Source organism: Herpailurus yagouaroundi, unplaced genomic scaffold (assembly GCF_014898765.1).
Source record: "Herpailurus yagouaroundi ecotype Mexico unplaced genomic scaffold, PumYag 139, whole genome shotgun sequence".
NCBI classification, from domain to species: domain Eukaryota; kingdom Metazoa; phylum Chordata; class Mammalia; order Carnivora; family Felidae; genus Herpailurus; species Herpailurus yagouaroundi.
In genome coordinates, this window is record NW_024412394.1 from 25,366,808 (window position 1) to 25,380,740 (window position 13,933).

The 13,933-nt window shown below is 34.3% G+C and overlaps 1 long non-coding RNA gene across 1 annotated transcript; it reads right to left on the reverse strand.

Moving 5' to 3' along the window:
• Positions 1–4,166: 4,166 nt before the first annotated feature.
• LOC121029126 (uncharacterized) lies at positions 4,167–13,471 on the reverse strand. The gene is made up of 3 exons (XR_005789603.1): positions 13,196–13,471; positions 7,762–7,818; positions 4,167–4,203 (listed from the first exon to the last, which is right to left on the reverse strand). It is a non-coding gene; the product is annotated as an uncharacterized LOC121029126 (long non-coding RNA).
• Positions 13,472–13,933: the final 462 nt, after the last annotated feature.

Sequence of the window (13,933 nt, forward strand, 5' to 3'; positions counted from 1 at the left end):
TACTCCTTTAATAAAGCAGACATTTAAGAGATTGATAGCTTACAATAAATAAGGACAAGAAAGTAAAATTTTGTGCAAGTATACAGGTATCATAGTCTTTTATTTTGCGGGAAGCAAAACTCACAGTGATTAGGATTTGAGCAGCAGGTGTGACTAAAGAAACTGTTTTGTAAACCAACAAGACTTTCCACTTCATACTCTTAGGAAATATTCAAAGCAGAAGATACCCTTGTCGTTGTCTCTAGAGCTTTTGTTCCAGGATTCAAGCCATGCCATACATCCCTGTCCCCACTGCCTGCCTTCCCAAGGTAGTTCATGCTTGTTTGTTTGTTTGTTTTGATGTTTATTTATTTTTGAAAGAAAGAGTGAGAGAGAGAGGTAGAGTGAGAGTGGGGGAGAGTGGCAGAGAGAGAGAGAGGGAGACACAGAATCTGAAGCAGGCTCCAGGCTCTGAGATGCCAGTATAGAGTCTGACATGGGGCTGAACTCACAGACCTCGAGATCATGACTTGAGCTGAAGTCTGATGCCCAACCAACTGAGCCACCTAGGCATCTCTTCAAGGTAGTTCATATTTTTTGATGTGCTGTAAGCAATTTTTAAATTCTTCATCTTTTTTGTTATCTTGCTGTAGATTCCCACAGAACCAAAAAGCTACATGCATATCTCTTTGCCATAAGTTATGTGCCCCCAACATGACTTCTATGTTTTTGAAAATTTCTGGATGTTCGTCTCAGGGCCATTCTACTCTGTCACATGTCCGTAGAGTCCTTATTCAAACCAGTGACCCATGTCTGACAGAGATACTTGCATGTTATGAAAATGACCTTATCTTGACCTTGAGAAAGAGAAAGCTGACAGCACTAGATTCGTCATGATTAGGATGTAGAACATGAGGTAGGTATTAAATCCACCAGATAATGAACATATTCAACGGGCTTCTCCATTTTCTTTCAAGTGCCAATCTTTAGGATAGTCAATGTTTGTTTTTGAAAAAGATGACTGATTTGGACACATTTATGATATTGTGTCCGAGAAATAACTATGCTAGATGTCCTCGAATGCCTACGTGTTGACTTAGCTATTTTGCAAAGCAGTCTATATACTATTTTAATACATTTAAAATTTTTAAGTTGCTCTCTTAGTGGAAGCCTAACTATCTCTATTTAATGTCCTATTTGTCTATGAGCAAAATTGAACATTATCTGACAACCATTTACACCTTTTTAAACAGCTCTATTTCCTTGGATTTTCTTTCTTATAGACTAACGTCTTCCATCCCCCCCTCCTTACCTCCTTAAAGCATCCTCGCTATCACTTCCTCATTATCCTTAGCATCCTCACCCTCCCTTTCTAGATCAGTGTTTCTCAACCTTGGCTGTACATTACCAGGAAGCCTTTATAAATATCCCAGGCCCCACCCTAAATCAGTTAAATCAAAATCTCCAGGGATGGAATCAAGTCATGAGCCTTTTACTTTTTTTTTTAATGTTCATTTATATTTGACAAAGAAAGAAAGAGAGACAGAGTGTAAGCAGGAGAGGGTCAGAGAGAGATAGGCAGAGAGAGAGGGAGACACAGAATCTGAAGCAGGTTCCAGGCTCCGAGCTATCAGCACAGAACCCGATATGGGGCTTGAGCTCAAGACCTGTGATATCATGACCTGAGCTGAAGTCGGATGCTTAACTGAGTGAGCCACCCAGGCACCCCAAGTCATGAGGCTTTTGAAATCTCACATATAATTACAAGGTTGGCAGTTGAAAAACCACTATCTTCGATGTGCTCTAGTTTACAAATTTAGCATTAAAATATGGAATTCTAAATTCCTATAACAATGTAAAACCTATATTCCTATAAGCTAAATTCCTATAACAACAATAAAAACCTTAATCTGAACTAAGAAATAGAAATTGCATTAATAGAATTTAAATGAAAAAAAAAGTTTGATATAAAGGAATCCTTCTGAAACCTTGCTTCTTAAATTGTAGCCTTCTTCAAGATTCAGGATTCATCCTTTTTTTCCTTCTATATCCACTTTCCCTGGGAGATGCCATCTGCTCTCATGAATTCAGATGCCTGCTACCAGGAAACTTCTGAGATCCAAACTCTTCTATCCAATCTAAGTATGTATCAAGTTAAAAGACAATTTTCAAAAATGAGGCAAAACCATGACTGTCATACAGACAGACAAATGAATCTGTGTTAAAGATTTTATTTCATTCATTATGGTGCCAGAGCTGGCAAACATATATATTATACCAGCTCACAAAAGTTTTAACAAATTATAGAGAGCATAAAGATATGTTGAAATAAATGTACAAATAGAGGCGAAACTGGTTTTGCCATGGGGATGAGGGTAAGGAAGAATTTGGAAGTACGAAGTCATTTGGACCTCCACCAGATGGGACGTAATCTGCATGTCAACTAGTCACCTCCAATTTAGAGTCACAAAATTGCTCAAGACCACGCACAGGGTAGAATCATGTGGCCTGCAGGCTATGCTCGATGTAGACAATGCATAGCATTCCACTGAAACACACATTTATTGCTTGGAATATCCACTTTCAAAGAAGGAAAGTCATCATAGACTCTCCCCTTGAATCTTTTGCTAACACTCTGCTGAGAGACCAGCACATACTGTCTTATTTTCCGTATCTTCAGTGCACGGCATAGTACTTGTCACACAACGAGCTTTCAAAAATGTGGAACATATGAGTAAATAGAAAATGTACTCTGAAACCACTAACCTACACTTACAATAATTTGTAACCATGTTCCACCTTCTTTCTCCTTTCCTGTTCTTGTCCATGTAAAATATATGAAAAAACATATGTTTATACCCCTTTAAAATAAATTATAACTGCTTGTTTGAATGAACAAGAGAGTTTTTGTATGTGTGTTTTTTTGACATTGTTTAAAAGGAAAGTTGATATTTGATACAAAACAATAATGAGAGAGTAGGGTCTGACTGGGAGGAGTTTAACGTTCAAATTCTATCATAGTGGAATTATCTGGGTGTCTTTTGGATGCTCAATAAGCCGTTGTTTTTTTGATTGACTAAGTTTTGAAACTTGTAAGGCCATGTTAATCTTATACCTACAGTTACAGCAGTGTTACAAAGATTAAGAAATCAAAAGGGTTATCAGCCTAGTGATTTACAGAGGACCCTATAACTGATTTGTCATTTAAGTGATAGAGGTTTTTAAGCGTTTAAGAGATTAACACTGTGAGCAATGCTTTCTCTTGATCTAAGCTGTAGACTTCTGCTTTCTTACTTATTATCTTAAGATGGATCTTTCAAGCAATGTAATTATCTGCACTTTAGACAGTGATATCTGCTGTTATTTGTTACTTTTGTAGTGCACCTTGATAATCTTTCATTAAAATTACAAAAATAGCAACCTTTCTTTCCAATTACACTTATAAATAAACTAATGTTTCAGATGGATTGTTTCATGAAAATGTACTTACACATTTTTTCTTATAGGTATAAAAATAGAAAACCAAATGCAACCTGAAAATCAACTCTTTTAAATGTAGGGAATACTTTTAATTCCAGGAGCTATAGATACTAACACTATATATCTTAGGGTGAGAAAGCATTTAATTCCTGTAACCATACAAATAACTTACAATAATATATACCAGAATTTTGACATACTATTGGAACTAACAGAGTGTAAGGCCTCATGAATAGACTACAAAAAATATAGGGTTTTTTTCACATATATTCTATCTCAATAAAATCCCTAAATTCTTTTGATCCATTTGAATTAGGATTTATGGTTTTTACTTTAACAATTACTTAATCCACTAATTTCAATTAAGGAAAATATTTTCTTTACTATTCAAAGGATAATTAATTAAATCCTTTTGGCACAAGAGTATGAATTTTAGTTGTTGATTAAATAAAGTGAAGCAGTCTAAATGCTGATATCATAAAGGACATTTTTAAATCAAATGGCCTGCCTAAATTTTAGAGGTAAATATGCTGGAATAAAACACTGCATTTTTATTCAAAAGCTTAATTTTTAGGGGCCCCTGGGTGACTCACCGGTTAAGCGTGGGACTTCAGCTCAGGATCTCAAGGTTCATGAATTCAAGCTCCACATCCGGGTCCTGCTGTCAGGGTAGAGCCCGCTTCGGATCCTCTGTCCACCTCTCTCTCTCTCTGCCTCTCCCCTGCTCTCTCTCTTTCTCTCTTTCTAAAAAATAAAAAAAATTTTTTAAAAAGGTTAACTTTTAGACTAACAAATTATTATTTGTAGATAAATATTTGTCAGATTGGCACATTTACAACTTAGAAAGGGCTAGTGCCCCCTGGTGGAAATATGCCAAAATAAAAACTTTAATAGTTCATGGTACATAGATTTTTTTTAATCTAAAATCGCAGACTGACGGTTTTGAGTTGAGCATTATTCAAATAATAAACGCTATCTTAATTATTCAAAATAATTAGTATTTGATATAGGTTTTACAGAGTTTTCGCTAGAATGGTTATGCAAAAGCAACCCACCAGTTTGAATTCATTTGCGTTGTTTTATACACTTTATAATTAAATTTGTAAAATAGCTATCTAATTATTTAGCCACCCCTGATCACATCCCAATTCTTTGGACATCCTGTATATTTCAGCATTGTGAAGACTGAGATTTCGAATGCTAAGCCCACTGTTGTACACTCAATGTCTAGCAATGAGTTTGATAATGGCAATAGCACAGTAGACATTTTTTGTGGTTCATTTCACAGATTTTATCAAAGTATTTGAAGTAGGACTTAATACACTTTGCATGAAGAATCTGCCTTGCAAACTGAAATCTGTTTTTAAATATCACATAAATATTTCTGGCAATTAATTAACTCACTGATGCTGGGTTATTTGTTATTTTCCCCTGTTGAACATAATAGTAGTGAACATTTTGTAGTCTTCAGCAACGTCCACAGATATTCAATATTCACATGGAGTATATAGAAACTTGCACTATAAGACCTTGTCAAAATCTGAATAAATGGCATGAAACTCAATTTAAAGGATTAAATGTAAAATATTTGACCTTCTGGTTCAAGGGAGTTAAATTATTCTGAAGCTATATCACTATTATTCCTATAACAAGATATTTCATTACTTCAAAGGCTTATTTATACTTGTCAATGACTATGAAAGGCATGCGTGACCAAACACCAAAAATTAAAAATATGTCCTAAAAGTTTGAAATGTCACCACACTGAAGGTGAGAATGAGAATTCATGATTATTAATGTTAATTTACAATTACTGTTTTTGCTTTTAAGTTGTTCAACAACTGAAAACCTTCAGAAGTTAACTGTTTCTGCGTATCTACTATCCCTCCCTTGTATAGAACACTCGATAAAAATTTCTCTTATGGAATATTAGGATTGTCCATTGTTTTTTATAGTGTTGTCTGCTATTCCCCATGGTATACTTGCATCAAAATTTTGAAATCTTGTTGGAACAGTTACAGCCATAAACATTTTTGCACATTAAAAAAAAAGGCATGTTCTAAGTAAGATCTTGGGACTTTTGACTATAAAATATTTAAGACAGAAACGAATTTTCAGAAGATGTGAAGTATCTATTGTGAAGAATTACTATATGATAGTATCAATTACAGATTATATTCAATAGGAAGTATTTGATAAGTACATTTTTGCTTTTTCATAGGCAAATGTTTGAATATGTATATATAAGAAAATGTTTATACAGTGTGAATTTACCACCTTTATTTTAGTCTTCTATTCTGATTATTCTTATAAACACTTGAAAGTCAATGATAAATTCAGCTACTGTAAGCATTTTCAAGCATTTAATTTCATATTCTGTTTAAACAACCATAAAAATAATACAGTGATTTGAGGGCTAAATTCCCTGGAGTAAGTCAAGAGGCATGGAAAAATGAATATCACATCAAAGTGAATATTCAAAACTAAAGTAAAAATTAAACATGCTCACAAGCCCTCAAATCTTTAAGGCATATTTTAGAATGCACCATTTTCCAAACTGAGGAACAACCTCTTTATAATATTGTAAAAAAGTGTCTCTGTGATGATGAAAAGTAGTAGTAGAGAATATTATTATCCATAATATATAGAGAGCTCTTTCTCTCTCAGCAGAATCTTTTAGTGAATTCTTTCTAATAAGGGCAAAATAATTTAATGAAAGATTCTGCTAACATAGAAAGAAATATCTGATATTACCAAACCTCACTCCTAAAATAGTTCCCTTTGAAAGGAATTAAACTATTGTAACATTATGACAAGGATACATTTTTGTTTCCATGAGGCCAAATAAAGTTAGAATATATTAAAGATTATTAAAGAAAAGAAAGCTATATGTACTTTTATTTATTTTATTTTATTTTTTTAATTTTTTTTTTCAACGTTTATTTATTTTTGGGACAGAGAGAGACAGAGCATGAATGGGGGAGGGGCAGAGAGAGAGGGAGACACAGAATCGGAAACAGGCTCCAGGCTCTGAGCCATCAGCCCAGAGCCCGACGCGGGGCTCGAACTCACAGACCGCGAGATCGTGACCTGGCTGAAGTCCGACGCTTAACCGACTGTGCCACCCAGGCGCCCCTATACTTTTACTTTTAAAATGACCTGAAAATTGTTTTGACTGTGTGGAATTTTTTTTTTTTTTTTTTTTTTTTTTGAGAATGATCCATTTGAAATGGATAGGACTTTAACAAAACTCAATTTGCTGTCACGAAAGAGCCAAGTTTTGAAGTACTCTAAATGTTTACTTTTCTGCACTGCCAAGCAAAAGAAGTCACGCACAATTGGAGTTCTTGTTAAAACCATGTGCCCTGGACATGTTCTTGTTAAGTTGTGGCTTAAGGCAAAAAAAGTAAAATGTAACAATTCCTTTTTGAAATAACATTTACTCTGGGTTCAACGATAACGTTTTCTCATATTTTGAAGCAAGTTGGTTGGCAGCAATAGCACCTTTTTTGGCATGTGAGATGATAAAAATTCTAACTTTCCCAATACAGCCAGCTCCTGGTTTTCATTCATCCTGAGAATTTTTATTCCATTAGGGAAAAATTCTTATTTGACAACATCCTTTTATAACTGTAATGTTGATCAAAAAGTTGAAATTTGACAGGCAAAATTTAGATCAGAAAAAAATATCAATGCCCGATGCACAGATAAGTGGGACTATGCCTGGAAACACAAGTGATTTTGTTGACTTGATTTGGAAAAAAGCTATACCTAATAGTTTCCCCACTGTATTTGTATCAGGCTCTACTAATAATCTACATGTAGCCTTGGCCATCACCCCCAAAATCATGGAAAACATCAGATCCAGCAATTTGACTTTCTATTTTTTACATGATTTTCAAAAATTGGCAAATAAATATAATACGGCTTCCACAACAATAGATATTTCTTTTTCTTTTCCTTTTCCTTTTTCTTTTCTTCTAGCTAGTAAAACTGGAAGCTCTTGATCACTATTTGAGCAGAGATTTCCATTTTTGAAAGGCAAAGCAAATCCAACTCCCAAAATGGTACATAAAGAGAAGTTATTCATAACATGCTTGAATTTGTGAGTGCTTTTGGTCATAAACTGAGGAATGGCTTTTGATTTAAGTTTAAGAAATCATTATTATGGTTGATACCAAAAATATTTAAGCTGCCACTCTGGATGACAAAATTGGAAATTATCAGCTGTGACATCATTCCAAATCTGAAAGAAGTACATCTGCAGAGTGGAGAAGAAAAAAAAAAGTAAGTATAACTTACCATTTTATCCCCAAACAGATATTTCAGAGGTATCCAGAAATCTCAAAGAAGTCTGCTCTAAAAAAAAAAAAAAAAAGCTGAACTAATTCAGACAACTATGAATGTAGAGAAATATAACACACACCACAGATTTACCACCAACCATAGGAAATAAGGCATTATGAGGACAGATAAAAACACCTTAGTGTTTCAACAAGTTTGTTTCTTCTCCCTTCTAAGAGTTCAACCACTGTCTTGAAGTTGAGTTTCTCAATTTCTAGTATTTTATTATGTTTTATTAATAAGTATTTAGCATTACTAAACAATATAGAATACCATCTCTCAAGTTGTTAATCTTTATATGTGACAATCATCCTCTATATATTCTATTGCAATTGCTTATAATTATTTTGGAGAGATTTGTTCATGTTGGGATGTATAATTCTAGCTTACTAATCTTTCGTAGCTTTGTAATATCTCATCATATTAGTGTTCTACAGTTTCTTTCTTTCTTTTTTTTTAAATGTATATCCATTTTTCAGAGACAGAGACAGAGACAGAGACAGAGCAAGCAGGGGAGGGTCAGGAGAGAGAAGGAGACACAGAATCTGGAGCAGGCTCCAGGCTCTGAGCTGTCAGCACAGAGCTGGACATGGGGCTCTTGAACCCATGAACTGTGAGATTGACCTGACCAAAGTCCAGATGCTCAACCGACTGAGCCACCCAGAACCCCCCATGATTTCTTTATTAATTCTTCTATTGATTATATCTGAGTTGTATGTCAGTTAGGAGAGTCAAAGTTCAGGCTGCAATAAGAAGCACCCCAAAAATATCAGAAAAAAATTTACTCCTTGCCCATGCAGGCTGCTGTAATTTAAGATGTTCAGCTCTATGGAATTGTCAGGGTTCCAGGTGACAATGGCTTCCATCTAGAAAATGACAGTCATCCAGATGTGGGGAAAGAAACAGAATTATGGTACAATTCACTTTCCTTCCAAATTTGTTGTCCAGAACCAGTCATGTGGCTCAGCTCAGGACAGTAGTTTCCATAAACCTCAAAAGGAAAAGAGAATCAGCCAGAGTCCAGCTCCAACGGGTCCAGTGGTTCCCAGAGGAAGGATGGCATCGGTGAAAAAGTGAAAATAAAACAAAACTAAAATAAAACAACTCAAATAAAAAGCTAAAATAAAAAACTAAAACAAAAAATAAAAAATGGGCACAGGCAACAGCAGTGTGTTGAACTGGCCTATTTATTGTAGCAAACGTGGCATTATATTTGCTAGTGATTTCCTTGTAGCATATGTCATCTATGTTTTGCTATCATTGCCTAATTTTGAAAATGTTCCTACGTATAATCAACCTTTAAGAAATAACATGGTGATTTTCTCATAATGTTCCCTCCTGCCCTTTGCTTATTGATTAATTTCATACATTATTTTATTATGCATCTGCCTTTATCTATAATCTATAAAGCATTTGCTTTGCTGTTCTCATGAAAGGCCTTCCGTCTCTCAACACCTCAAGTGGAACAGTTACAGGGACATGACCTCTTAGTTGTTTCCCTGAACCATTTGAAGCCAGAGGAACAATGTGTTTGCCTCTGTCCAAGGTGCCAGGAAGGGGCCGAAACAGCCTTAGAAACCCATGCCTCATACATTCTCAGAGAGACAATGCACCTAGGAACCAATGAAACATTCTGTACCTTAACCAACTAGGTTCAGTCATCATCTGGAATGCCTAGGGGTTGAAGTCACCTGTGCCCAGAGATACACTCCTTAGTTGCCAGAGTGGGGCTTTCAAATCCATATGTCTCTCCTTTTTCGGCCTCCTTTGCTGGCAAATGTATGAGGCTATCTTTCCTGTAAGTGGAGGAGTCTCCGCAGGGAATGGCAAGGGCTAAATGTTAGGCCGTACAATTTCTTGCGGAACCTTTTCTTTCCTAATGGTTCTTTTCCCAGGGGGGCCTGTTGAGGGCAATTCCCCAACAGACAATACCCCAGGTACTTTTATTAAGGCCAAATTACCTAAAAGCGGAGTACAAGAAGCTTCCCTGTCGATGGGCCGCCTTGCAGTCACCAATCCGTCCACAGCCTGGCCCTTGCCATCAGACTGGGATAGCTCGGCTTGGAGCAGATCACCGTTTGTTTCTAGTTCTTACTATTGCAAACCCTACTGATGTCCTCTTGTATTCACATGAGAGAAAACTTGGGAGTGAAATTACTTGGCCTATGGAATACCACCTTTTTGACTTTCTTAAGTAAGAATCAAATTGCATTTTCAGAGTTCTACTACACTCCCACCCAAGAGAATGAGGGTTTCTGTTTCTCATAGTGCTTGCTAATTCTAGGTACAAAAGTTCTCTTGTGATTGGTAAGCATATCATTTTATTGTGATTTTAATTCACATCTGCCTGATTGCTGGTAAGGTTGACGATCCTTTTATTTTATTTTTTGGCCCACCCAGTTTGTCTTCTATGAATTAAATATTCATATCCTTTGCCCACTTCCCTATTGAGTTGCCTTTTTGTATTAATTTGTAGAAGCTCTTTATGTATAATGATTTTATGCATGACAAATATAGTCTCCAAATGTGTGGATTATCTTTGTAATTGTTATCACAATTTTAGATAACACAATTTTTTTTCTGTAATTCTAATGCAAATTAACTCCTTTCCTTTATCATTGGTACTTTTTAAAAACAGTCCTTACCCAAGTATCATAAAGACATTCATTTCTCTTCTAAAAACTGTAAATTTTGCTTTTCAAATTTAGTTCAATTACATGTAATTCTTTCTTATGTGGTTCCTGAAAGAGTGAATTGATTTTCAAAAAATAGACTACCAATTGTTTCATGATTATTTACTGACTAGTACATTCTTTTCTTCTGATCTAAATGTCACTCTTGCCATTTGTGAAGTCTTCACGTATAGAAATACTTCTCTTGATTCACTAAGTAGTTGATTAATATGTCTATCCACAGGGTTAATATATGACTGTCTATAGCTTTAGAGTAAATTTCGATATCTAATGGGACAGTTAACCTCACTTTGTTCTTTTAATATAACAAATTTTGGTAGTTTTTAGTCCTTTACTTTTCTATACCAGAGTCAGAGTCATGTCAGAGTCAATGTCAGAGTCATCCTAAAAATGTCAATGAAAACTCTGTTAGCATTTCCAATAGAGTTGCATTAATATTTAAACATGGAAAAAAATCATCATTGTATGATATTGACTCAAAATGATAATTTATTTATGTGTTCATTTATTAAGAATTTTATAAATAACTAGTAACTAATAACATAAAATTCTCCATTAAAGTAATACACATATTTTGTTAGATTTATTTATAGATAGCTTTCATTCTTTGCTTTTGTTGCTTTAATAAATGATACATTTTTAAATTACATTTTTAGTAATTTTGTGGTTGTGTAAGAATGCAATTGGTTGCTATATATTGACATATAAAATTACTTCCAAATGTATGTTTGTATTTTCTCTTATTTTTCTTATATAAAATTATGTTACCTGTAAATAATGATACCTTTGCTTCTTTCTTACATATTTTATTAACTTTTATCAACTTATTAATACTATTTAATGTTATCAAGAATAGCAAACATCCTTACCTATTTTCATATTTTAAATATAATGCTTTCAATATTTTACCATTAATTAGAACTTATTTCATAAATGTTTAGTAGCTAGCCTTCAACTGACTTAATAATCTTCAGTATGCTGAAGGTGTTTCTTTCGCTTTTATTTTTTTTATTTTTTATTTAAAAAAAGGGTTTTTTTACATTTATTTATTTTTGATAGAGACAGAGCACAAGTGGGGGAGGGGCAGAGAGAGCAGGAGACACAGAATCCGAAGCAGGCTCCAGGCTGCCAGCTGTCAGCACAGAGCACGACGCGGGGCTTGAACTCACAAACCGCGAGATCATGACCTAAGCCAAAGTCAGAGGCTTAACCGATTGAGCACCCAGGTGCCCCTCTTTTGCTTTTATTTTTAAGTAGAAATAGTTTTACCATGAAGAGTTATTGATTTTATCAAATGGTATTTTTTTGTTTCCATTTATGTGACCAGATGGTTTTTCTTTTTATTCTTCTTTTATCTCACTTAATCCTTTTATTTCTAGGATTATCTCCACAATTATTATGCCATTACTCTTATTAGAGCTTTTGCATCTATATTTATAAGTGAAACTAGTCTGTAATTTTTATTCTTCTCTTGTCTTTGTCTGGCATAGGTTCAATGGTTTTTCCAGCTACATAAAAATAGTTGGGGAATTTTATTTCCTTTTCTATTCTCTGATAGAGATTCTATATGATTGAAATTATCTATACTTTAAATGTTTAAAGAGCACACTTCTAAAATCTAGGCTTTTATTATCTGGTAATTTATTTAACCACTACTTTGTCTACAAAAGCAGGCATTACACTTTTTACAGATGATACCAATATGGCCAAATTGAATCTAATACAGCTCTAAAAACAGTCTTGCAGATTTTTTAATCCTTATATATCTTGACATGATAAATAACATTTTGCAAATATGGCAAAATGTTAGATTCTTTAAGACATTTTCTAAATAAATAAAAAGATGAAGATGTCTGCTAAAACGAGCAAGTAATTCACAAAATAAATACAAATGAATAAAAGCACATATAACCAAAACCTCTCCAAATTGAAAATTCTCTCTCTCTTAGAAAAGGTTAAATAATGGTAATAGTGCTGATGAATGTTCATTCAATGTCCACTTTTCTATACAACTGGAAGCAATATAAATTGGTACCATCCTATGTGTAATAGTTATTGATAAGTTTTGTTTATCTAAGATCTTAGAAGAACAGTGATTATCTCTATAATGAAGATAGAATGTTTCTATCAGTAAATTGTCTTTGTTATACTCAATACCTACTCTAGTGTTTTGGAATGGAATAGGATTTCAGATTTGTTATACCCTAATAAGTAAACAATTGTATCTGAATCCCTAAAGCATATTAGTATTTCACATATTTATACTCCAGTGGTTCTAAATAAGACATAAATATTTAGCATCTTAAGTTATTTCACTTAGCATATAATGTAAACCAAAAATTGACTCATGACAATCTCCAGGAGTGCTAAGTTATAACATTAACTAAATTCAAATGTGGATTTTATGGATAATTAGTCATTTGTCCAATAATCTATGATAACCTCTATATCTTTCCCTTTTCCTATACAGTTAAAGTCAAAATGACCTGTAGTCCACTAAAATATCTTTCTGGAGAGTTAACATTGTGAATATTCCCCAGCTTGGTAACAATAGTAATTTTACCCTGTCAGGAAGCATGGCACCTACTCTAAATATCCTGTTATTAAGTATAGAACTTAACGGTTGATTAGCTTAGCTCAATGCAAAATACAGATTGATTTGGAGAAGTTTCAATAAGAAAATTTGAAAAAAAGCTCACCATCAAAATTTTTTCACATGACCTGATGAGACAAATCAAGCCCATGATAGTGATTTAATGTTGCAATCAGCAGTGTGTCAAACCTGATCGATGTGTCCCTTCAAATTCTGGCGGGAAACTTGACCACCAAAGTCTCAGACAAATTCTCCCCAAAATCTCTCTGACTAACCAGACCCAAAGAGATTCTTTTAGTCAACTGTCTTTTGTTTTGTCCTTGAAGCACAATGAGTTTTTTTTGCTGTTCAGCCCCTCTGCTTTGAATTGAATAGTACACGGTGACCTCAAGATGTTATTTACGATAGAGAGCTACACCTACCTTTCAAAATGTCGAATGTGTAGTCAGGTGGCAAAAAGTGATTTCTCTGTGGAGACTTAAGTAAGAAAGTAATAAATGTAATTTTCACAAAACACCAGTTTTAATAGCTATCAGTGTGTTATAAACACAACGAAATTTACAATTGGTACTGAGTCAGCACTCAACTGTCTTCTTAACTCTCACCTCCATGGGTGTAGACCTGTTGCTGAGAAGGCAGAGCATACATCACCAGTCCACACATCAGCTGAAATCTCACTGCAATTCAGAGGTGAACCAAATGATAGTTTCAAAAATAAGGTGTTTTTTTTTCCCTATCATCTGTACACTTTGGAAAGTTTTACTAAAAGTTTTATGAAGTTCAAGGACATTTGTGTAATTTATCATTCACTTCCTGTTCTGCCTTTGTAGGAAAGGCCTTCCTA